Raw genomic sequence first — 27085 nt, forward strand, 5'->3', positions numbered from 1 at the left:
GATGGGACATCTCACACCCTGAGTTGGGAGAAAAGGGAAGAAAGGAGAAAGGTGCTGAATCAAAATAGCATATATTTAGTATTTTAAATATGCTTATTAAATATCTGAATGAAGAAAGGAGTAAATGAAAGAATAGGGATTAGACAGCTGGATGGTTAATGATAATTTCTTAAGGCAACTTGAGAACTTCTCTCCACTAAAACAGATGTTCAGTTTTTAGGGTATAGATCCTTTACCTCTTTGATTAGGTTTATTCCTAGGTATCTTATGCTTTTGGGTGCAATTGTAAATGGGATTGACTCCTTAATTTCTCTTTCTTCAGTCTCATTGTTAGTGTATAGAAATGCCACTGATTTCTGGGCATTGATTTTGTATCCTGCCACACTGCCGAATTGCTGTATGAGTTCTAGCAATCTTGGGGTGGAGTCCTTTGGGTTTTCTATGTACAGTATCATGTCATCTGTGAAGAGGGAGAGTTTGGCTTCTTCTTTGCCAATTTGAATGTCTTTTATTTCTTTTTGTTGCCTGATTGCTGAGGCTAGGACTTCCAGTACTATGTTGAATAGCAGTGGTGAGAATGGACATCCCTGTCGTGTTCCTGATCTTAGGGAAAGGCTCTCAGTTTTTCCCCATTGAGAATGATATTTGCTGTGGGCTTTGCATAGATAGCTTTTAAGATATTGAGATTTGTTCCCTCTATCCCTACACTTTGAAGAGTTTTAATCAGGAATGGATGTTGTATTTTGTCAAATGCTTTCTCTGCATCTATTGAGAGGGTCATATGGTTCTTGTTTTTTCTCTTGTTGATGTGATCTATCACGTTGAATGTTTTACAAGTGTTGAACCAACCTTGCATCCCAGGGATAAATCCCACTTGGTCATGGTGAATAATCCTCTTAATGTATTGTTGGATCCTACTGGCTAGTATCTGGTAAGAATTTTTGCATCCATGTTCATCAGGGATATTGGTCTATAATTCTCCGTTTTGGTGGGGTCTTGGTCTGGTTTTGGAATCAAGGTAATGCTGGCCTCATACAACAAGTTTGGAAATATCCCATCCCTTTCTATCCTTCAAAACAGCTTTAGTAGAATAGGTATTATTTCTTCTTTAAACATTTGATGGAATTCCCTGGGAAGCCATCTGGCCCTGGACTTTTGTGTCTTGGGAGGTTTTTGATGACTGCTTCAATTTCCTTGCTATTGGCCTGTTCAGGTTTTGTATTTCTTCCTGTTCCAGTTTTGGTAATGTGTGGTTTTCCAGAAAAGCATCCATTTCTTCTAGATTGCCTAATTTGTTGGTATTTACCTGTTCATAATACACTTTTAAAATCATTTGTATTTCCTTGGTATTGTGATCTCTCCTCTTTCTTTCATGATTTTATTAATTTGAGGGTGTTCTCTTTTCTTTTTAATAAGGCTGGCTAAGGGTTTATCTATCTTATTAATTCTTTCAAAGAACCAACTCCTGGTTTTGTTGATCTGTTCTCAAGTTCTTCTAGTCTCTATTTCATTGAGTTCTGCTCGAATCTTTATTATCTATCTTCTTCTGCTTGGTGTAGGCTTTACTTCCTGTTCTTTCTCCAATTCTTTAGGTGAGGTTAGCTTGTGTATTTGAGGTTTTTTCCAATTTTTTGAAGGAGGCTTGTATTTTGATGTACTTCCATTTTAGTACTGCTTTTGCTGTATCCCAAAGATTTTGAACGGTTGTATCTTCATTTACATTAGTTTCCATGAATCTTTTTAATTCTTCTCTAATTTCCTGATTGACCCATTCATCTTTTAGTAGGATGCTCTTTAATCTTCATGTGTTTGAGTTTCTTCCAAATTTCTTCTTGTGATTAAGTTGTAGTTTCAAAGCATTGTGGTCTGAAAATATGCAGAGGACAATCCCAATATTTTGGTATCAATTGAGACCTGGTTTGTGACCCAGTATATGCTCTATTCTGGAGAAGTTCCATGTGCACTTGAGAAGAACGTGTATTCAGTTGCATTTGGATGGAAAGTTCTGTATAAATCTGTGAAATCTATTTGATCCAGTGTATCATTTAAGGCCCTTGTTTCTTTGGTGATGTTCTGCTTAGAATATCAGTTATTTGCTGAAAGTGCCGTGTTGAAGTCTCCTACTATTAGTGTATTATTATCTAAGTATCTCTTTACTTTGCTTATTAATTGATTGATATACTTGGTAGCTTCCTCATTAGGGGCATAAATATTCATGATTGTTAGGTCTTCTTGCTGGATAGACCCTTTAACTATGATATAGTGTTCCTCTTCATCTCTTACTACAGTCTTTGGTATAAGCTTTCATTTATCTGATAAGAGGACTGCTACCCCTGCTTTCTTTTGAGGACCATTTGAATGGTAAATTGTTTCTACCCCTTCATTTTCAGGCTGTAGGTGTCCTTAGGTCTAAAATTAGTCTCTTGTAGACAGCATATAAATGGGTCTTGCTTTTTTTATCCATTCCAATAACCTGCATCTTTTGATGGGATCATTTAGCCCATTCACGTTCAGAGTTACTATTGAAAGATATGAATTTAGTGTCACCATATTACCTATTCAGTACCTGTTTTGTGGATTGTTTCTTTGGGCTCCCTCTTCCTTTTACAGGGTCCCCCTTAATATTTCTTGGCAGAGCTGGTTTGGTGGTCACATATTCTTTCAGTTTCTGCCTATCCTGGAAGCTCTTTATCTCTCCTTCTCTTCTGAATGAGAGATTTGCTGGATAAAGTATTCTTGGCTGCATGTTCTTCTCATTTAGTACCCTGAATATATCCTGCCAGCCCTGTCTGGCCTGCCAGGTCTCTGTGGAGAGGTCTGCTGCTAATCTGATATTTTTTACCCCATATAAGTTAAGAATCTCTTGTCTCACACTGCTTTAAGAACTTTCTCTTTAGCTTTGAAATTTGCAAGTTTCACTATTAAATGTTGAGGTGTTGTACGGTTTTTATTGTTTTTTGGGGGGGGGACCTCTCTATGTCCTGGATCTGAATGCCTGTGTCCTTCTCCAGATTTGGTAAGTTCTCAGCTATGATTTGTTCAAACATACTTTGTGGCCCTTTCTCTCTCTCTCAGCCTCTTCTGGAATCCCAATTAGACATATATGCTTCCTTCTCAAGCTATCATTTATTTCCCTAAACCGTTCCTCATGGGCTCTTAATTTTCTCTTTTTTCCTCAGCCTCCTTCTTTACCATCAACTTGTCTTCTATGTCACTCACTCTCTCTTCCACCTCATTAACCCTAGCAGTTAGAGCATCCAGTTTGGACTGCATCTCATTTAATCTATTTTTAATTTTGGCCTGATTAGATCTCAATTCTGCAGTAACAAAGTCTCTAGGGTCCTTTATGCTTTTTTCCAGAGCCACCAGTAGCTTTGTAATTGTGCTTCTGACATTGCATTTAAATCCAAATTCTGTAACTCTGTGACAGAGAGTATTGTTTCCTGTTCTTTCATTGCTAATTCTTCCTTCTAGTCATTTTGTCCAGGGCAGAGTGGCTGTATGAGTGGGCTGAGTCAAAAACATCAACCATAATCTAAGTACAATACACTCTAGATGATTCTGAAGAGGTCAAAGACTGGAAAATAAAAGAAAAAGAACAGAACAAAATAAAACAAAAGGACCATTAAAGTGAAAAACAAAATTTAAAACAAAGTAGTAGGGCACCCCGGGTGGCTCAGCGGTTTAGAGCCACCTTTGGCCCAGGGCATAATCCTAGAGAACTGGGATTGAGTCCCACATCAGGCTTCCTGCGTGGAGCCTGCTTCTCCCTCTGCCTGTGTCTCTGCCTCTCTCTCTGTGTGTCTCTCATGAATTAAAAAATAAACTTTAAAAAAAATTAAAAAACAAAGTAGTAAAAATAAAAATCCAAAAACCAAAAACAAAGAAGAAAAAAGAAAAATAAAAGTAAAGAAAAGAGAAAAAAAAGGGGAATGGTGGTGGTGAGGAAGTGGTAGTGGAGGGAGAATATAGTCTACCTGAGTGGTCCTAGAGGGTGATCTTCTTGGTTCTGAGTGTATTTTGTTCTGTATGTTAGGAGCTGCTCCATCCCAAATTTATATAAACCATCAATACTTATATAAATCCCCAACACTGGGATCCCTGGGTGGCGCAGCGGTTTAGCGCCTGCCTTTGGCCCAGGGCGAGATCCTGGAGACCCGGGATCGAATCCCACGTCGGGCTCCCTGCATGGAGCCTGCTTCTCCCTCTGCCTGTGTCTCTGCCCCTCTCTCTCTCTCTCTCTTTGTGTGACTATCATAAATAAATAAAAATTTAAAAAAAAGAATTTAAAAAAAAAAAATAAATAAATCCCCAACACTGACCACAAAAACATAAACAAGATAAAAGAGGGGGGCAAAATGAGAAGAGAGAGAGAACATAATCTCAGAATGAAGCAACACGTATTCCACTTGGTTCTGGGTGTATGTTAGCCATGTTTTAGAAGATAGTAACTTCCACCATTGTAAAACAAAACGAGGCAGAAAAAAAACAAATACCCATGTCTCATATATCTACGAAAATTAAATCGAATATGTTGAAAGGAATCCAGAAGTGAAGAATATATCTAAGACAGTAATTGTAGAAATATGAAAGTCAGAAAGGAAAAAACTTAAAAATGAAGAGTTGGTTAAATATTGTAGTTAAGGTGGGAAAAGAGAAAAAATATTGGAAATTTTTAGTCTGATATAAAAACGAGTCATAATGGAAAAAGAAAAAAGAAAGAAAGAAAAAGGACCCTCTAGTTCTATATACTAATTTCCTTCAGTCCTAGAGCTTTCCAGCACTGCTTGCTTGTTCAGTAAACTTGCTCTTCCCTTGTTCTTCCAGCTGGTCTTCTGGGGGAAGTGTCTGCTATGCTGATTCTCAGGTGTCTGTGCCTGGGTGGAAATGTCCCACCCCTCACTTGGTGCCGGGCTCCAAGTGAGCTGTTTATCCTGTGAGGCCTCTTTTCCCTGGCAGCCCCACCTCTCCCAGGCACATGGTGAAACAAGAGGAAAAACAACAATGGCAGCGGCCAGATTTCCAGCTCTAGAGTTGAGCTCCCCAAGAGTAACTAACCTCAGTCTCCCAGTCCACACTGGTCTAGATGCCCCCCACCCCTGGGGGCAAGAGGGAGTGTGCTGATCTGCACAGCTTGCGGGGTGCCAAGCAGGAGACTTCTTGTTGTCCTGTGCCCTCCCCACTTCCACCTGTCCCAGGGGGAATGCAGGATCACCAGCTTTGTCCACTTGGGCACCCTGGGATCTGGGGCCCTGTGCTGCTGGACCCATGCCCCTGGGGACTGCCTCTCCTGGAGGTAACAGGGTACAGCCACCTCCATCCATTGCCAGCCTCTAGGGTAAAGGCAGTTCCGGAGTTAGCCCACCTAACCGACTGGGTCCTCCCAAATGCCCCAAGGCATGCGGCACTCCAGCCCTTTACCGGTATCAGACCACAGTTTGCAGTGAGTTCCCCTCCCCCCCGGGCGCCCCTCCTCTTATAGTGACACCGGGAATCTCGAGGCTTCACTGGCTCTCCTCTATTCTGCCCAATTTCCCTGCTGAGCACTTTTCCATCAGGGAAAACTCCAGCACAGATTTTTAAAGTTCCCGTTTCTCCAGGGCTCGGCTTTCCTGTCCCGGAGGCTCTTGCCCCTCCACTTTAGCTCTGCTAGTCTTGGTTCCCCTCCCCCACTTTATTCTTTTTCCTTTTTTTCCACCTTCCTACCATGTTAGAAGGGAAAACTTTCTTCTCTGTAGCATTCCAGCTGTTTTCTCTTTAAATCTCAGGTTGAATTGATAGATGTTCGGGATGTTTTGAAAGTTATCTAGGTTAAGTTTGTGGGGCCAGGTGAGTTGAGGACCCCTACTCTTCCACCATCTTGCCCCTCCCTCCCACCTGTAGCTCTTTCTGCTGGTTCTTTCTTGGACTGGTTTTCGTAAGAAATCCTGTGTCTGACCTATGGGGCCTCTGAATGAAAGAATCAGCCCAGGATTCCACCTGCCAACATGGTCAAACTAAAACAGGCTGAAGCTCAAAACAAGAATCTCCCTTCTGCTGTCTTCCTAATGTCATGTCTGACCCAAGCTCAGGAGGCAGATGAAAGTGAGGACAAGATCATTAGGAACCAAATCTGTACAAATAGGGATGCTTACAAATAAAAAAAATCAACACAATGACCTCTTTCTGGGCATTGCATCATTTCTGACATGGCCCCTTTGGAAACAGCCTCTCATGATACAGCAGGCATCAGAAGGACCACATGAAACCGAATAAAACATCAGTGCTGGACAACTATGGTTCATCATGCATTTTTAAAACCCCAGTCTGCAAAGAACAGAGAATTGGCTCTGATCAACCAGACACACATACAGCCTTGTTTTAGCTGGATGAAACTTTCATCTTTCAACTCACCTCAGGGCTTTCATATTTAAAAACCAGGCAGGAGTGCAACTAAAACTGCAATGTATGTTCAAATACCAGTTCTTTAAAAAAATTTTAAAAATAAAAATAAAAGATTTATTTATGAGAGAGAGAGGGAACAAGCAGGAGAGGGAGAGAGAGAAACTCCAGCAGACCTCATGCTGAGCACAGAGCATGATGTGGGGCTTGATCTCATGACCCCTAGGTCACAACCTGAGCTGTAAATAAGAGTCAAATGCTTAACCGATGATACCACCTAGATACCCTGACACCAGTTCTTTCTAATGCGCCTATTCAGCACGTATCTTGGATGTGTCAGAGTCACTGCCACCCCTTCTCTCAGTTTCCACATTTATACCACTAGAACAATATGCTCACCATAGGTCTGCAGAGACATAGGACAAATTAAAAAACAAACAACAATGCCATCAAGTACTTTGTGCTCCTCAGCTAAAACACAGTCAGTAGATTCATGGTGTCGGGCAAGTGAGCTAGGGTTGTTAAGCATTATTTTTTTCTTATCTCTAGAATAATATCTCCTTCTTCTCATGGTGACTCTGATGACCAAACCTAAAATAATGTAGGGAGTGGGGGGTGAACCACCTGAACCAAGGCAGTGCTTGGCCTTTGGTCAGTATTTCAAATATGTTAGTTTAAACCTAAAGAGAGAGAGATCCCGAACTTCCATTTCATTGTTGTATTTCAACACAAATGCACACACTCAACACTCTAAGAGGCAGAGATCCACAAGGTACAAAGCTAGACCTTCAATCGGGACCCTGCCCCTGAGACTCCACCCCCATACCAACCCTACATTTATTAAAAACAAAACACAGATAGCAGGAACCCCATTAGTCAAGAAGAAGGGAGGACACCAAGACAGAGGATGGTACAGAGTGAAGAAGTAACAGAAAATGACAACCAAGACAACTGAAATAAAATTTTCTATTAAAAAGGGAAAGCAAGCAAAGGATATAGGAAGAAAGAAGAAGGGTTATGGGGACAGAATTCTCTGTGAGCTAGTCCAGGTGCTCTGCACAGTACACAGTAAGATGGGATTACCCCTTCAAGGATCTTATTAGGGGAAATGCCCTGTGGCAGAACACAGAGGGAGTCGCCACAAGGAATGCAGGTCTGCCCCTGGAGTGAAGGGAAAGGAAGGTAGGTCAGGGGACTGGTTCCCAGCCCACCCTGCCATCTAATGGAAGCTCATTAAGGTCAGGATCAGCTGCACAGAAGTGGGGGAGGTTTGCCTCCAGTGCTCATTGCAACACTTCCACAAGTCAGCATTTTCCTTAATAGGGCAGACAGCTGAGCTTCTCACTCCAACTTGGTGACACATGAGCCTGTCTTATAGCACAGGTCAAACAATGAACAAAATGACAGGCAATAGGGCACCTGGGTGGCTCAGTGGTTGAACATCTGTCTTTGGCTCAGGTCGTGATCCCAGGATCAAGTCCCACATCTGGCTCCCCACAGGGAGCCTGCTCCTCCCTCTGCCTATGTCTCTGTCTCTGTGTGTCTCTCATTAATAAACAAACAAAATCTTAAAAAAAATAGCAGGCAATAGAACACACCACACTAGGACTTAGAAAGCTTATTAAGTGAAGGGAAGAACTTATGGCTCTTGTTCCAAACAGAATAGTCAGGGGAGACTCAGTGATGTGAGACTCAGTGAGTCTCAGGGTTGGGGGAAGAGACAAAAAAAAAAAAAAAAAAAACACATCAGAATATACTCTCGTCTTGATTTGGGTTCTCTAGAAGCAGAACATGAGACAAGGATTTGGTTGGCAAGTATTTTATTTAGAAGATGAAGCAGGGAGGCAGGAGTGAGGGGGTGAGGAGATAGAGGCAGGCAAAGACGCTAATGTAAGATGTGCTACTGAGGTAGCTTCAGGCAATGGGAGCTCAGGTCACCCCAGGAACAGAGAAATGCAGTGCACCTTACAGATATGGCCCAAAGGACCACAGTCTACAGCATTTATCCACGGACTGGCATAGAGCTATCCATTGGGAAGCTGCTCCCCTAATTTTCCAAATAGGAATGTTCCCTATATTGGAGAAAGCCTCAGGCAGAGAGCCAACTCTTAGGGTAAGACATTGCCAGTGGCAACCAAGTCTGAGTGTGCATGAAACTGCCCATCACAGCTACAGCAAATACCAGAGCTGGGCCCAGAGCTGAGGTAGCATAGCCATTTGGTATAGCTCCAAGGACAAATGGTATATGAAGGAACTGTTAACCTTGCATCTTGTTTCACCTTTATGCAACACTCTCCATTACCTTCGGTCCCAATCCCTGCTATGCTGTGGCATGTAACACTTTACCCACCACAGCCATCAGGGCATTCACTCAATAATGGAGGAATCTTAGATTCAGCCCTGTGGCCCAGTAGACCAGAACTCAGGGTAGGGGTGAAGGAAATGGGGCAACACCAGGCCATTCTTTCTAAAAAAATTTTCTAGAGAGAGAGAGCATGCAGCAGTAGGGTGGGGCAGAGGGAATGGGAGAGAGAGAATCTCAAGCAGGCTCCATAACCAGGGTGGAGCCTGCCTGACACAGGGCTCAATCTCATGACCCTGAGATCATGACCCGAGGCAAAATCAAGAGCCATCTCTTAACCAATTGAGCTATCCGAGCACCCCAACACCAGGCCATTCCATCTTGAAACCAACCCCCCTCTGCGTAACTCCCACCCAGAATGAAAACATACCTTGCAGGAGGGTGGATGCACAAGGACTTGGCACTTGAGGTAGGATAGGTATCTGAGTTCTGGCTCATATCACAGTGACCTCTTTGCCACTGCAGGTAACAAACTTGTAACCAAGCGGTTTGGAACACCAGCAGACAAAACTACTTCTCAGACCCCAAGCTTTGCTCCTGCCACACTGCAAGGAGATTTCAGACTGGTGAGAAGCTACCACCTTCACCTGTTGCAATTAACTAAACATTTAAGTCCGGTGGTATTCCGACTGTGGTGTTTATCAGGACCTGGAGCGCTAAGAAATCACACAGAGAACTCTGCTGGTTGAAGTGGAAAGGGCCTCAGAGTCTTGACCATTCCCCCCAGGAGATTCTGATCCACACCAAAGCTTAATAACCACTAATGTAATAATCCTGGATCAGAGAGTCTCACATTTTACAGTGCATATGATTCACCTGGGGACTTTGTTCAATTACAGATTGGCAGAGCAGGCCTGCTGTGGGGGCATGAGCATTTGCATTTCTGATGGCTCCCAGGCAATCCCTACACAGCTGGTCCACAGGCCACTTTGAAGAGCCAAGGCCTTCAAGGCCTTACAATGGCTTCACAGAGAATCTGTAGGAATAGTTTTCCTGGGTACTGTTTTCCCAGTCCCTTGGTTCCCCTACAGTGCATGTGGCTCCCAGTGACTTTTTGGGTGCAGATAAGGAAAAAAGTTTTTGCTATGCTACTGCCCTTTTTTGAAATTTAGTAACATATTTTATTTAACCCAGTGTATCCAAAATATTATGTTTACATTTAATCAACACAAATGTTATTAATGAGGTATTTGATATTCTTTTCTTTCTAGTGCTAAGTCTTAGAAATCCAGCATGCATTTTATACTTCCAGCCTATCCCATTCCAAATAATAACCACATGTGGCTACTGGCCCCTACACTGGATGACCCACTGCCCTCTTACTCTCTGACTTACTTCACAGTCTGGAAGTTCTTATTCTGTCAACTGATGTCCTTCTTTTCAAATACTGGGCACTCCTAGTGTTCAAGCCAAAATGGCATTAGAAACAGCACACTTATCCAGAGAAAGAAAAGGTGCCCAAGCATCCCTGAACATTTTTTTTTTTTTTGCCTCTAGTTTTTCAGTGGCCTCCTGGAGGGTTTGGGGTGACCCACCATCCTAGGTGGCCTTGGGCTGTCCCAGGTTTAGCACTGAAAGGTCTATATCCCAGGAAATGCTTCAATCCCAGGCAAACAAAGAGAGTTGGTCACCCTTGCAAGTCTATTTCTGTACGGATCACTTACTGCCCCTACTAGGGACTCTTTTCCATGAGTTCCAGAGCTTCCCAGGTTCAGCCCAGGATGGGAAATGTGTTCAAGTTCCCTTGAACACAAAAATATCTGCACACAGGAATTGTAGCACAGTCAGGGCCCCTCCAGGCCTATAAGGCCCCCAAAAGTTATATAGCTTCTCTCTACTCCCATCTGCTATAGTTCTGATATTGATTCTAAGCCCCAGCTTATTTCACTAGGTTTCATGGGCATTTTAAGAACGTGAAAGCATTTTGAAAACTGTCAGGTATTAAGTAAATGTGTCTATTATGAATACTAACTAAGCAAGTATTAGATGCCAAGTCCTAGGTTAATGCCTTTATGTTCATTATAGGACTTAATTCTCACAACAATCCTATGAGGCAACCCAGACATTACTTGGAATGGGATAGGATGGAGGTGTAAAATGTATGCTGGATTTCTAAGACCCAGCATTAGGAAGAAAAGAATGTAAAAAAAAGCCTGTTGTTGTCTTTATTTTAAAGATGAGGCAATGAAAGCTCCAAGAGGTTACATAACTTACCTATGGTCACAAGCCTTATTCAGTCTCAGATGTATAGTTTGAACATAGGACTCTGATTCCAAAGTCTAGAAAAACAACAAAGCAAAATAGGAAGACTGAGAATGGAAAGATACATCGATGACAAGACTAATCTCCATACTGCAGGAAAAACACTCTAGATATAAGAGTATATATTACTAACTTTAAATGGATTTGAAGCTTGTGAGGCCTATTCTTCCCTCTACCCCCAGCTCTGAGTAGGAGCACCTGCTGTTCCCTATGCCTGGAATACTCCAGGCCCTAATCTTCAGGTGAAGGGAGCTCCCCTGGATGGAGATCATCATTCTGTCCCATTCCCCTGCTTTATTTTGGTGTAATACTCATCAGAGATCTGCTGTTAACCTTATGTCTGTATTAATGAAGTTTGTGTGTTATAAGAACAAGGTCCCAAAACAAACAAACAAAAAAAGGACATCACCATGTCCTGGAGGCCTAAAACAGGCCCTCAAACTTTTGTTGATTATTAAATAAACATAGTACCTGAAAAATTGTGGAATAAACTGACAACAGGGAGGGAAAAAAAAAAACTTCTATGTGATTTTTTTAAAGAGGCCTGCAATCAACACAGAAAATCACCCGTGGTGCAACAGCTTATTTTCTTAGGATTGATATATCCCCATTTGCAAACTGACCAAACCACAAGAACTATATTGAAATCATCCCTTGTGGGAATGAGTTCACTCTCTGATTACAGACTAGAGCCAATTGATTTCAATTACCAAAAGTGTCACCACAAGAGACAAAGGCCTTGGCTCTGTAGAAGTCAAAACCCAAGTCAGCCAAACCAGAAACACCTTCATGGATCTGGTTGTGTTTTGAATCATTTCCATAGAAACGGGAAGCATTCCCAACAGAGGCTTCCTAACTTCCAGTAATTATCTTAAGGTCTGATTAGCATTTTAAATGTCACCTGTATAAATTAAAACTGTTTACAGCTCACAATGGCATTATTTTGTGATTCATGATTCTGCAGCAGTAGCCAAAACTCACTTTTTGGAAAATCCCATTCTGAATGTTACCTGCTAGATTGGGCCTGGTTAACTATCCAGCTTCCCTTTTCATTCTTCAATGTGGTAATCTCCCAAGAACAATTTGAGTATTGGGGTTATCAAACTTGTCAGGCAGGCTACTTGAAAAGAATTCTTCAGGTTATATAAGTTATTCAACACAATTTCCTGCTGGCTTACAGAAAACAAATGACGATTTCTGCGTGTAGTTCTAGATCAGTCAAGCACCACTCATTATCATCTATCTTGTGGGCGTGTAGTTAACTTTCCCAGAGATTAGGGGATGGGACAATGAGTCTTTGAGGTCACTTCTAGTCCTGTTCATTTTTTACAAAAATGGTACTTTAAAATAGCTCCCTTTTATGCATACTTCATGCCACCAGCATATCACACTGATTTTACTTAGTTTTGTACCACAGTTATAGAGTATAGAGGCATTTTCTGCTCCTCCGGCCAGAGGCAGCTGGGGAGAGAGAAACACTTGGGCTGCAAAGTCAATTGGAGAGGGATTCCAAGCTTTCCTCCACCACTTAATGCTCTTGGACCTTAAAGTCCCTTAGTCTCCATTTGCCTCAGCTGTCTCACGTCCAGCTCCACAAAGGGAGCAAAACAGAGTATGGCTTAACACTCAGACCAACATGGGAGAAAGCTGGATGGAAGCCCCTAATGCCCTCCCAGGCACCGTAGTGATCTCTCCAAACTTCCACTTCCCTGCTTTTAATCCTCTAAAGCAGAAGTTAGCAAACTTTCTCTGTAAAGGGCTAGATAGTAAATATTTTGGGGTTTGTGGGCCATACATTCTCTGTCTCAGCCACTCAGCTATGCCCGAGTTAGCACAAATGAAGCCACAGACAATATGGAAGGAAAAGGGAGGCTATGTCCAGTAAGACGGATCACCTTTCTAGCCCCATCTACCAATCTGCCCTGCCTCCACCATGCTTCAGCCACACTCTTTCTGTTTCTGGAACAATTCAAGCTCTTGCCTTGAGGCTTCGCACTCGCTATTCCCTTTTGGGGGCAGCCAATTCTGCTCCCAAATTGGCATATGCCTGATATCTCTCAGTTTATCATCAGTTCAGAGAAGTTTCCATAACCACCAATTGGTCAGCAGGTCTTTAACAGTTGTCCCCGCTTTATTTTCTCATGGTGCTCACCAGGCTCTGATAAATGACATAGAGGAAGCAGATCCCACAATAATAGTTATGCATACAGACCACTGAACCTTTCTCAATATTATGTGTAAAGTTTAACAAACTTGTTATCTTATCCATTTCTTTGTTTCTCTAAGTCTTATCTTTAATTGTGGTAAAATCACATAACATAAAATTCATCTTACCCACTGTTGAGTTTACACTCAAGTGGCATTAAGTACATTCACATCATTGTGTGACCATTACCACCATCCATCTCCAGAACTCTGTTCATCTTGCAAAACTGAAACTCTGTCCCATTAAACAACTCTCCTGCCTCTGTCTTCCCAGGTCCTGACAACATCTTATCAAGTTTTAACATTAAACCTTACTGGGCAAAATTTAATTAAGGAAATATCAATGTCTCCTGAACAATTTTACTACCAAATTTATACCCCTGAGTCCCTTCAACGTGGAGGTTCTGGGACTACCACTGAGATCTGATACTTCCTTACCTGCTTTTTGTCTGTTCCTGTCTCTCTCCCTCACTACAGGATAAGCTCCATAAGAACAGAAACATCATCTTTTCCCTCACTGGGTGGCAAACAACTAGCACAAGCTAATACTGAACAACAAATGTTAGTGAAATGAGTAAAGAAAGATGGGAATGATCATGATTGGGTTAGACCTTGAGCTGGGCTCTCCAGAGGCTTTGGATGTGTAAATAAGACAGGACTTCAGCTAGAGGGTAACAGTAGAAAACATAAGCTCCTGGAGGCCTGGGTAGTATCTAAATTGTATCAGCAGAGGCAGGTACCAGCAGGTGGAGGAGGAAAGAAAGGAGAGAGAGAAAGTGGGAAGAAGCAGGTAGGAATGTAGAAAGAAAGGAAAATCAGAATGTACTGGAATCTCTGCCCAGAGTATGCATTTGAGGGTCATGGAAAGAGAGGACTAAGGAAGTAGGGAGTGTGGTTGTTAAAGACCTAGGAAGCATGGTCCTTGACCAGGGAAAGTCACGATGCTAGCTGGTGAATAAGGAAAATGTCACTTGCAGCTTTGGCAATATCAAGGTGAAGGGGTGTGTCCAGGTGTCACATTTCTCATAAAAACTTCATTTTCTGAACTATAGCAACAACTGGAGGCAAATGTTGACATTTCCATGGCAAGAGTCTCATCGTAATGAATCTTCTCAAAAAGTAGAGGGAGAAAAATGGTACATCTGTGACAATGTACCGACTGATCTTTCCCACCAAAAAGAAAGAGAAAAAAACCTGTCCCATGGAGCCCGCATCTCCTTGATACACCTCTGATCTTGGTTCTGGCTTTTAGACCTAATGTCCCTGTGATCCTGGGCTTTGATCAGATAGATGAGATGCTAATCAACAGTGTGTAGGCTGGGAGGCTGTGTATTTCCTTACCCAGGAATGATCATTCACAAAGGATGTGACTCACCAACGAGCTCTGATCGTGATTTTGTGCATCAGGCCTCCAGGAACCCTGACTCATGCACATGCCATAAAGAGATTGTTTTAAAGTGGTTGAAGGCTCACAGCAAATTTATACAAACAGAAGTGAGTTAAGTGTGGGATTTACTGATGTAAATCTCTACTCAATGATTCAGATAGTGTCCTCTCATAATTAGTCCTATGTGTAATATCTACCTGGAGGTATTGTTCCTGTTGGGCTTAATAAGCCTTGGCTGAAAAATTATTCTGTGTAACTGATCCTATTAGGGAGTTGAGTCGGATAACTATACATCTAAGCTCCAAGTTCTTGAATTTCAATCCAGTAGGGGGAAATTAGCTCAATTGAGCCAAGAGTTGTTAGAAGGATGGTGTTGGAAGGAAAGTTAAAAACCAGCTAGTCCCACCTATGTATTTTGCAGTCTGGGAAACTGATTGGCTAAGGTTAAGGTTCAGGAAACTGACACACAGCTTCATGATCTGACCCACAAGCATGGGTCTTTATACCCTTTATATACTGCCAGTGAGCTGCATGCTAGAGAAGGAAAGATTAGATGAAACTAAGACCTCTACCTTCCTTAAAGAACTTAAGCTTCCTTAAAAAAGCTTAAAGAACTTTGAAAGAAACCAGCCTTAACACAGAAATGAGTGATGTTAAGTGGCAGGTGGAAAAGTTCAAGAAGTGGGCAGGAGTAGTCAAGGAGGACCTCCTGGAGGAGAAGATGCTTGGTCTGGGCCTCAAAGGAAGGGGAGGATTTGAGAGGAAGGAGTGATGCATGACTGCAGAAAGTTAAGAACTGCAAGTGCAAAGTCTGACACAGGCAGGGCAAGAGCAGACAGAGAGCCTATAGCACACTCACCTGCAGAAGAGCATGATCACATAAGGTCACCAAAAGTCACAGCTTTGACCCATCCTGCACCTCTTGTGCTGGTAAATGCTTAACAGCCAGCTTTTGAATAAGAAGGAGACCTGATTTACAGCCTCTGCTAATTGCCATGGCATAAACACTCTCTCCACAGATGATTACAAAGATGGATGACTTTAACAAAAGGCTCACAAATTTTCTGAAATTTTAACTATTGGATCTTGCAAGAGGCTCCAGCACAGTTCTGCCTGGGACCTCTGTTTACATGGATTCCTCTCTCCTCATGTTCTTTTTAATAGCTGCCCCTTACTGAGCACTTACAGATCAGAGTCTATGCTAACACTTGACATGCATTAGCTTCTTAATTGTTTACAAGAATCTCATGGGGTAGTTAATTTTTAATAATTACTATTGCTGTTTTGCAAAAGGAAAAGTGATACTTAAAGATATTTTAAAGCCAAACGCTTATCACTCTAAAACTCATACTCTCAGCTTTTTTAAATTTTTTTTTTTTATGATAGTCACAGAGAGAGAGAGAGAGAGAGGCAGAGACACAGGCAGAGGGAGAAGCAGGCTCCATACAAGGAGCCCGACGTGGGATTCGATCCCGGGTCTCCAGGCTCGCGCCCTGGGCCAAAGGCAGGGGCTAAACCGCTGTGCCACCCAGGGATCCCATACTCTCAGCTTTTTTTTTTTTTTTTTTTTTAATTTTTATTTTTATTTATGATAGTCACAGAGAGAGAGAGACAGGCGCAGAGACACAGGCAGAGGGAGATGCAGGCTCCATGCACCGGGAGCCCGACGTGGGATTCGATCCCGGGTCTCCAGGATCGCGCCCTGGGCCAAAGGCAGGCGCCAAACCGCTGCGCCACCCAGGGATCCCACTCTCAGCTTTTATACTATACTCCTCCTTCTCCTCTGACCACTACTAATACTATTGTTCATAGTGTTATTGCTCTTCTATTACTGATCTTAACCCTCAGAACTCTTCTGACCCAATGCTGAAAAAACCACCCAGAGAAATGACTTGCCAGCGGATCCACTGTCTATCTTCAAATATGAAAATTAATGAGGGTAGCTGTCTACCTTTCTAAGTATATTTTATTGATTAGATTTTGAAATCTTTATATTTCAATAAACAGGTTGAGGAAGTGAAGCTATGCCTTATGAGAAAATGCCAATATATGAGTAGATGAAATGGAAAAGAAACTTTGGCTTCTGACCTTTAAGTTTTAGATCTCACAGTGTTTTTAGGAACAAGTTAGTAGAAATGCATGACTACTGAATTTTGTCCTCTTAACAATCCAAGTTATTCTACGACAATGTCTTCAGTGAGGTTCCCTGGAAAAAGAGCCTGAGAGGAGGATTCTTTTAGGAAGGAAAAAAAAAAAAAACTAAAGGAAGTGAGAGAGACAGAAGAGGCAAAGTGAAGATGTGGTTTCAGCTGGAGTCCAGCCCCAGCCTGATCCTGTATGAAGTTCTGGAATACAAATGGTATCATAGCCCTGCCCCTCCTCAAGACAGGAATAAAAGACTTCTATATCATACCATTGGCTGTGGGAACCATAACCTCCCAGCCATTTCCCACTGAGGTTCTGACTGTTGGCCTGTGTTTTAGAGAAAAACACATCCATGAGTCTTAAGCCAACACTCGTAACAGGTAAGGGAGGTGGGGGTAAATTGGGCACAGGGGGACATTTCTTTGGAGATTGTGGATGGCCTAAGTGGAAAGATCACTGAAAGTTCCCCATTTAAAAGTGGTGTGTCAATGGCAAGTCGGCTTTGTAAAGCTGCAATGTTAAGTCGATTTAACCTGCTTGCCAAAGAAGCTAAAAAAGAAGATTTACTTGAGGCTAGTACATACCATGCAGCAAAGTGTATGTCTGGATCCTATCAAGAAGCTAAAACTTTGTTGAAATCCTACTTGCAGCAGCATGGCTATGGCTCCTGGATTGTGAAATCTCTATAGAACAATTTAGTATGTGATTTAGGCAATCCATTGTCATATTAAAAATCTTTTATTTTTTGGTGTCTTTGACTAGTAAAAAAAAAAAAAAAAAAAAAAAGGGATCAAAGATCCATTGGTTAAGAAACCAGAAACTAAACTCAAACAAGAGACAACTTTTCTAGCATTTAAGAGAACAGAGGTCAAGACGTCCACGGCTTGAGGTGAGGTAAATGAGAGCACACAGAGCATCAGACAGGTAACAAACTAAAATCCTAATCTAGCCCAATTTGCTTTTGTTCAATCAGTCAATCACAGAAATTTGTCAGCAAGGTTGGATGCATGGGAAATCTTGCATCCTGGGTTAAGATTTCACATCAGCCATAGACTCAAATGTTTTTAGTAAAATACAGAATTTCTTGGTAGGGACTGAAATTGTCTTTGTCTTCATATGTCTAAAGATCTTCTAGGGCAAGGACAGAGTTTTATTCACTGTGGGTCCCTGGAAACTAATAGTTAGCATATAGTAGATGCTAAATAAATATACTGATAAGTCAAATGCTTAAAAATCCCTTATATATATGGTGACTAACTCAGTTTCCCTAGAATTTTTCAATTTTAAAACTAAAAGTCATGCATCCTGGACACGTGCCTCAGTGACAGGCAAACCAAGACAACTAGTCACCCTACCCTGAGTCCTCTCTGCTTCTGCATTATGGCTGCATTCAAATCAATTAATCCCTTCATCTTTCCTACATGTCTCCCCAAAGGGAAACTTTTAAAAGTCTTTGGGTAATAAACCCATAGGAATATCTTCAAAATGACTAATAAATGTTTCTACTGCAATTTGAATCATTTCTACTTTTCTTGACTCTAAAAGAAATACGACAACCACCCTCAAGCCCTTTCATAGGAAACAGTAACCTGTAGTCCTTCTGTCCTTCCTTTTCGCCTTCCTTGTCACTGCCGAGAGTAGCCAGTGTCCGTGGGTGGGTCTCTGAAGGACCCCAAAGCCTTCCTTCAAGCTTAAAAAAAGGCTGACTACCACTATGGTTCCAAAAACTTTTCTTCTACATCCCCTCTATCAAAATGTATCTGTCCTGTGTCACACTCTCCTGCCCAGATAGTAATGATTTGATCCTCAGAATAACATAATGGTTTGACCTAGTTAGGACAGCAGAAAGGTAAACACTGGGGCAGCTTTTCTACTAACAGGGACCCTTGGCATGTATAACAATATTAATAATAAAAAAAAAAAGGTTAAGGAATAAGTGAATTGAAATGAACAATGAGGTGTTCATATTGGCTTGCATAACCCAAAAGACAGGGCTGGTTTAGGACTACCCATTCTGCTCTCCTCTGCCTTGCCATCTTTCTGTTCCAAACTCTCTTCATTGGAGGACAACTACATCACTGACAGAGTCAGGCTTCTACGGTCCTTGCTGCCCATACTGCCACAGAAATAGGGAACCCCTCCTTTCCAGAATCCATACAACAAATCCATCTCACAGGAACTCAGGTTGTGCCCACCAGGGTATGTGCTTGTCCTGAGCCAGTCATTCTGGCTGAAGAGAGCACGTTCCTCTGACTGGTCAGGTTGGGATCACTTGCCCCCTATGTGGCCAATGAAGGGAAACAGAGAGAGAAAGCAGAAGGAATAGATGTGGGACCGACAAAAACTAAAGCTTTGAAAACCTCAACCATCTGGCTCCATAATTCACCTACCAATGGGGTTTTGCCTCATCGCCATCCTTATTCTATCTTAAAATATTCTGGCCAAGGTCCTGGAGCCTTTTTAGAACACTTTGGGGAAGGGGCAAAATGTGCTATTGAAAGTAATAATTGCCTGTGATGAATTTTAAAAGTCAAATAAATATCATAGCTAAGGTGCTCCAAAAATGTGGGAAATTTTCCTTAAGAGTGGGAGGTTGTGTTGGAGCAGCCTAGAGAAGTTTACAGGTGTTTTGGCAAAGCTATCCCTGGTGGATGCCAGAAAGACCTGCCCCCTCCCAGCTGCATTCTCCATTTTTGGGGGCCCTCAGTAGCAACTTCACTCTCTAATTGCCTGGAGTTAGTCATTATGTCTCAGCTGCAAGACTTGGGAATGCCAAGAAACCAGCTCACCCAGAGGCCTTTTGTGTTTTAAGTGTTTAAACCAAAAAAGAAATTTCCTAAGGAAAGTTACCACTTAGATTTATGTGGGCCAACAGGCTCTGGTTTGGAGACATTTCCAGGCAATCCAACTTTGAAATCCTTGGGGTTCATAAAGAAATTCAGAGTAGCAGTATACATAGAAACGAGAATTTATAATCCTTTGCACTTATTCTTGTGTATGGCACAGACTACTAAGTAAGTTGGCCAAATCAGTTTGGGGAATTCAATTCAATTCTATGAACATTAATTGAGCTCTGTTCAGTGAGGATGCTTTCAGCTGCAAATAACAGCTGAAAGAGCCAATTAAAATTGGCTTTAAATAATAAGAATTAATTACCTCACATAACACAAAGTTGGAAAGAGGCAGGTCCAGAAGTTGGTTAATTTAGCAGTTAAACAATGCCAGAAATATTGGTTGGTTTTTTTGAGATTCCCATGGAAATAGAGTCATGATTCCAAAATGGCTACCACAGCTTCAAACATAACATCCTCACACAACAACATCCAAAGGTAGGAAGTCAGGTGGGATTTCTCCATGAGCACCTCTTTCTCTTTTTCTAAAAGAGGAAATCTTTTCCACAATTCATCTCAACAGACTTTTCCTAGATCTCTCTGGGGAAAATCAGATCCCATAGCCATCCTTAAACCAATAAGGCAGGAAAGAGGAATATGAAGGCCATAATGCTTTAGTCTATTGTGATTCATTCTTAGGTCTGGGCCCGCCTTCAGAATTTCTAGAGCCCTCGCCTCCTAAATAAATGGAGGGATTTGTTGGTTAGGAAGAAAAGGTGAAGCAGTGGCTACAAAGTAGGCAACAATTAGTATCTTCCACAGCTACCTCTGAGCTCTGCTTTGGACATATGAAGATGGATAAACCATAGCCCCTTTTCTCAAGGATCCACAGTGATAGAAGCATTCACTCAATAATCTTTATTGCTTAATAATAAAATGTATTTGAAGTGGTAAAGAGCTATGCCAGACTTCATTTTTTTTAGAAATTTCTACAAGCGTCTCCCATCCCACATGCTCTTCTTACAATGTGGTTTTAACATTCTTCCTATCAAGAGGTGAAATCTACATTTTCACCCTTTGAATCAGGGTAGACTTCAAACTCCAGCTGAAGTGGCACCACAGGTCTCCTAATGCTAAATTTAAAAGTCAATGCAACTGCCACCTGGTTCTTTTTGGAGGCTCTCTCTTGGAACCCAGCCACCATGCTGTAAGGAAGTCCAGACTTCCCTGTGGAAAAGCCCTGTACTAACCTGCCAGCCATGCTAGTAAGCCATCTAGATCCTCCAGCCTCAGTTAACCCACTGTAGCTGATGCATATAGAAGAGAGATGGATTGCTCTATGGCCTCTAGCCAAATCATAAATTTGTGAGCAATGTAAACAATCACTGTTTTCATAAGCCACTAAATTTGAGGGGAGGGGGATTGTTAGGCAGTAACAGATTATTGGATCTGAGCTAACTTTAGAGCTAAAGAAAGGAGTTTGAAGATGGTATAAATTACCTGCTATCAGAGCACAAAGGAAGGAAAAATAAATGTTTACAGGGGAGAAGAGAAAAAGCAATTACAAAGGGATCAGACACCAGGGAAGAGTGGTCAATGTTAAGTCTCAGAAGATAAGTAGACTGCAGAAGATGGACAAAAGAAATGCAAACAAAGTGAATGTTCACTGTGCTTTTGGAAACCATGGAGTATATATGGTAGATATCTGTTGGGTTTGACTCCTGGGGTAGACCTTGCTGGCACTCACTGAGATTCTTGGTTCTCCTCTCCCCTTCAAGACACACATCCTCTTTAAGTGAGGTGTGACCATATGACTTCCTTTGGCCAGCTAATTGTCATAGGAAGTGTCATGAGTCTCTTTTGGTGAAACATTTAAGAGTCCATATGCAATTCTCCATTCTCTTAACTTCAACCAATCTTGAGGTGTCATGTTGAGATGAGGAAATCATGAGACGATAGAGTTTCTGTTAGCCTGAGTCCCTGATTATAAAAGTTTCTCGAGTTTTTTAAATGCCCTGACTCAGTTTCAAGGTCCTAGCTAGAGGCCCATCAGTTCCTCTTCTAGAACAGCTGATGAAGTTCACACCCCCAACCACTTTCCTTATCAGCCTTTCACACCTCAGGTCACTATACTTCCACCCTAATTCCTCCCAGGGCCAAGTTCCAGACAATGAAGGATAGCCCCTATGCTGCAGAGTTCACTGAAATTATTCCAGTTAGCCAATCATAAGCCTGCTTGCCCTGCCTCACCCTTTTCTTCCCACATAAACCACAATAAAAGTGCTTGCCCATAGTTCTCTCTCTTCCTCTGGCCCCATGACCAAGCCCAGTGCTTCCCCATTTGGCCATTCATGGGGTGCTATGTTCTCCTTCTGGAAGTTAGGAGTAAAACAAAACTGTGACATGCTTTCTGGTTTCTCTCTTGATCTTCATCGAGCCTCATTTAACTCAAGTTAAAACACTAAACTACTATAATAAGCATGGGTTTTCTGCTAATCTATGTTGGACATGCAGCTGGTGCCTCAAGTAAAACTTGCTTTAAGCCACTGAGGTTTGAGGCTGTCATCGACTGTAACATAATCTAATCCATCCCAGCTGAGAACTGCCCAATTTCTATTTCCCTTCCTCTTGTGACAACACATCAAATTTTCATTGGTAAACCATCTCTTTCTGACTCCCATGTGGTTAAGGTGTTGACTTCAGTTCCCTGACTCCAAGAGAAATGTCACCCAAGCCCAATCAGCATAATTCATTTACCTTCAAAAAATATCCCAAATTTGACCATTCCCTTTTACCTTCATCAACCTGGTCCCTGACAACTTCATTTCATCACTGGGTAACTACATTTGCCTCTTCTCTGGTTTCCCTAGTCTCTTCTATAGTCTGTTTTCAACAGAGTAATCAGAGGGATCATTTTGAAAAATAATTCACATCATGTCACTCCTCTGCTCAAAACCCTCCTACAACCACCCATCTTCCTCAGTAAAAAAGCAAAGTTGGAAGGACTTTGGTCAACAAAGTCATACCTGATTTGCCCCTTCTCACTTCTCTGTCCTCTTCTATTTCTTTCCCCCTAGTTCACTCTTTTCACTGGCCTCCTTGCTTTTCCACAAATTTTCCAGGCTTCTTTCTGCCTCTGGGCCTTTCTACTAGCCATTTCTTTGGCCTGGAGCACTTTTTCTCCATATCTATATAGCTTACTCCTTTATCTCCTTCAAATCTTCGTGCAAATGTAACCTTCTCGGTAAAGCCTTCTATGACACTGAATCAAAAATTCAAATCTGCGAATCCCCAATATTACCTATCCTTTTCTTTTCTTACTTTATTAATTTTCTTACTTTATTAATGACCACAACACCATCTAAAATGCTGTATACCTTAGTACTTACCTGGCTTCACTAGTATATAAATTCTATGAGAGCAGGAATTGTCATCTGTTTTATTCATTTATATTCCCAGAGAGGAGCATAGTGTTTGGCACATAATAGTTGTTGTAAATATTTTTTAATGAATGAAAAAATTATAGTTATTAATCTAAGGATGACCCAAATCAGACTAAAACTTAACTTCAGAGTCTTTGGTTCGAAATATTAGAAATTTGTGGCAGACTGACTGCTGACAATCAAAAATGTATGCCCTCCTAAAGAATTAATGTCAATCCTTCTCAAACTTTTCCAAAAAATCAAATAGGAGGAATCCCTTCCAAACACATTTTATGAGTCCAGCATTGTTCTCATAGCAAAGCCAGATAAGGATATACAAGAAAAGAAAATTATAGACGAATATCCCTGATGAACATAGACGCAAATATTCACAATAAATACTAGCAAACTGAATTCAAACCACATTAGAAGGACCATACACTATGACCAAGTGGTTCAACATATGCAAATCAATGAACATGACACACTGCATTAATGGAATGAAGGGTCTCAATGGATGTAGTAAAGGCATTTGAATAAATTTAATATCCTTTCATGACAAAAACTCTCAACAAATTAGAATAGAATGAATAAACCTCAACACAATAACCAAGGAGTTCAAAGATCTACATGCTGAAAACCATAAGAACACTGGTGAAAAACACTGAAGAGGATAGCAATAAATGGCAGGATAACCTATGTCAATGACTTGGAAGAGTTAATATTGTTATAATGTTCATACAACCCAAAGCAACTTACAAAGTCAAAGCTATCCCTAACAAAATGCCAATGGCATTTTTCACAGAAATAGAAAAAAGTCATAAAATTTGTATGAGAATACAAAAGACCTCAACTATCCAAAGCATTCTGAAGCTGAAATAATAAATCTGGAGGCATCACTCCTCCTGATTTCAAACTAGAGTGCAAAGCTATGGTATTCAAAATGGTATGGTATTGGCATAAAAACAAACTCATAGGTCAATGGAACCCACACATATATGGCCAACTAATCTCTGACAAGGGCACTAAGAATACACAATGGGAATAGAATAATCTCAATAAGTGGTGTTAGAAAGACTCAATATCCATATGCAAAAGAATGAATTTGGACCCTTATTATACACCATACACAAAAACTAACTTGAAATGGATTAATGACTTAAATATAAAGCCTGAAACCATAAAACTCCTAGAAGAAAACATCAGGAAAGAACTTCTTTTTTTTTAAGATTTTATTTATTTATTCATGAGAGACACAGAGAGAGAGAGAGCAGGCAGAGGGAGAAGCAGGCTCTATGCAGAAGCCCCACATGGGACTCCATCCCAGGACTCCAGGATCATGCCCTGGGCCAAAGGCAGGCACTAAACCACTGAGCCACCCAGGGATCCCAGGAAAGAACTTCTTGATGTTAGTCTTGGCAATGATTTTTTGGATATGACAATGAAAGCACAGACAACTTAAGCAAAAATAAACAAGTGGAACTACAGGAAAATCAAAAGCTGTTGCACAGCAAAGGAAACATCAACAAAATGAGAAGACAGTCTATGAAAGAGGAGAAAATACTTGCAAACTATATCTGATAAGGGATTAATGTCCAAAATATATAAGGAATTCATACCACTTAATAGCAAAAGAAAAACAAAAATATATGACCTAATTCTAAAATAGGCAAAGGATCTAATGTATTTCTTTCCAAAAAAGACATGAAAATGGCCAACAGGTTTATTAAAAGATATTCAACATCACTCATGATCATCAGAGACATGGAAATCAAAAAATGAGGTTTTGCCTCATACCTAGTAGGATGTCTATTATCAAAAAGAAAGGAGATAACAAGTATTGGTGAGAGTGTGCAGAAAAAAACTGGTGGGAATCAGGAACACCTGTGTGCAACCGTCATGGAAAAGAAAAAAAAGTTCTTATTGTACTGAGACAATAAATTGTAAGGGCTTGCTTGTTATACTAGCTAGCATTATGCTAACTTATTCTGAAGAAGCAGCTTTGATGGGTGCCTGGGCGGCTCAGTTGATTAACTGTCTGCCTTCGGCTAAGGTCATGATCTCAGCGTCCTGGGGTCCACCCTCACATCAAGCTCCCTGTTCCGTGGTGAGTCAGCTTCTCCCTCTCTCTGTGATCTCTCTTGCTCTCACTCCCTCTCAAATAAATAAATAAATAAAAATCTTTAAAATAAAATAGAAAAAAAGCAGCTTTGATTGCTCTGGCTGCTGAGCAGACAGGTTGCAAGCCTAGGGGTATTAGGGCTACTGCAAGGGAAGAGCCTGCCTGAACTAACTGGTCATGGAGTAAAGCAGATCTGAGAAAACATTAAATTCACAAAGACATCAATTTGAGCCCCTGAATAAAGTCACTTCCACCAATGAACTTTTTCCAGTAACTCAGCCAGTAAATTCTCTTTTGCTCAAGCAGGTTTCAGTTGCTTTTACTCAGAAAATTCCCAAGACAGAAAGTCTCGACTGACAGTAGATGAGTGGAGGAACATAGGGGGAAAAGGATCCAAAAGGAGTTTGAGTCAAGATGATGGTAAACCTGCCCCACCCAAAGACTTTGGAATTTAGAATCATTCACTTAAAGTGAAAAGGACAGGAAATTAGGATTTGAGAATCTGCAACATCTTGTTACTTAACTAGCAATAAGCAGTGTTCTTTTCCAAAGGGGTAAACCACATCAAAACTGGAATTTCTTTCTTGCCTAGAAGCAATTTGTTGCTCCATCCATGTACCCTTCTGGATCTGGCTTGCAACTCTACAGCAGTAGATCTCTACAATTTACCTCTAGGATTGAGAATTTTCAGATTTTAAAAGACAGGAAGAAAACTGAGGTCCAATTTTCTTCAAGCAAGTAGGCATCTTAAATATTTTTGGCAATGTCACCATAGAGCAAGTACTCTCCCGTGATCCATCAGTGCTTCAGGTCAGTTACCTTCCTGGTGGCTACTATGGACCACAGTTTTCCAACCAGCTGGAGAACACCTCAAAGCTGTTTAAAGTCCTAGAATGTTAAAGCTAAAGGAAAATTACTACAGTATGACGTATTTTTTACCTCACTGTGCTCCAATGCCCTTGTAAAAAAAAAAAAAAATATATATATATATATATATACACACACACACACACACACACACTCATATATATGGGTTATTGTAAAGAACATAAGACATATTAGATATAGCACCTAGACATGTGCCTCCTACATAATCAATCAATAAATGTTAGCTATTTTTTTCCAACAAATATTAAGTACATACTATATTCCAGGCTCTGGTTCTGTGCTATATACTGGGAATATAATAGCATGCAGATAGATTCTGCCTTTGTGGACATTACAGTATAATGAGGAAAAGAACTGAGAAAATAATTATGCAGACAACCGCTAAGTTACAACAGGAATAAATGCTATCAGGGACCATACAACAGAGTGGCCTGCTCACATTCCATTGGCCCACCCAGAAGTCAGATGGCTGTGTATATAAGAATTCCCACATGGAAGATAATCAAACTTTCTGGACTTCTTCATACACATTTTCAAGTTTAGTGTTGTTTTCACTCTGAATCACACACAGCAATTAAAGTGGGTATAGGCATAATCTTTTTTCAGGGCTCAAGACCTCCAAAGAGTCCTAACATGGCAGAGAGACAGGAGGAGTGAGTTCTCTTTTAATAAGAGATAGTCCAAATTATTTTACTGTCATAAAAATTGCTTGAAATAATTGGTTATTTAATGGACACTTAAAAATCTTAAGAAACATAAATTTCTGTCTAGCAGTACATTATAATGGAAGCTTGATACACTCTTCAGTAGGCAGACAGATAGATGCAAGAAAAATGCGAAGATTGTTCTAAGGAGCTCTTTATAAGGCCTTCTTGTTCTTTAAGGCTCTAAGTACACAAGTGAGGGCTTATTCCTTGGGAAATCTTTGTGCATGATAGTTAATGGAAAAGATTATGAAAGTAGATTAGATGAGGGGACTAAATACAGGCAAAATTTTCCCCCAAAATTGCTTTACATTTTACAGCATTAGACTCAAGGAGAGTAACACTCATTATATCTTCATTTCCTATGGGACAATCC

The 27085-nt window shown here is 41.1% G+C and overlaps 1 long non-coding RNA gene across 20 annotated transcripts in view; it reads right to left on the minus strand.

Annotated features, from left to right (window-relative positions):
- Positions 1-27085, minus strand: part of LOC144289656 (uncharacterized) — a 469344-nt gene that overhangs the window by 429276 nt on the left and 12983 nt on the right. For 19 of the 20 annotated variants that reach the window (XR_013357504.1, XR_013357505.1, XR_013357497.1 and 16 more), the window contains 2 exons: positions 10958-11022; positions 9114-9288 (listed from right to left, as the gene is read on the minus strand). This is a non-coding gene — a long non-coding RNA (uncharacterized LOC144289656). The remainder of the gene's footprint in view (positions 1-9113; positions 9289-10957; positions 11023-27085) is intronic. The other variant, XR_013357513.1, reaches the window with a different exon arrangement.

Source organism: Canis aureus, chromosome 19 (genome assembly GCF_053574225.1).
Source record: "Canis aureus isolate CA01 chromosome 19, VMU_Caureus_v.1.0, whole genome shotgun sequence".
Lineage (NCBI taxonomy): Eukaryota > Metazoa > Chordata > Mammalia > Carnivora > Canidae > Canis > Canis aureus.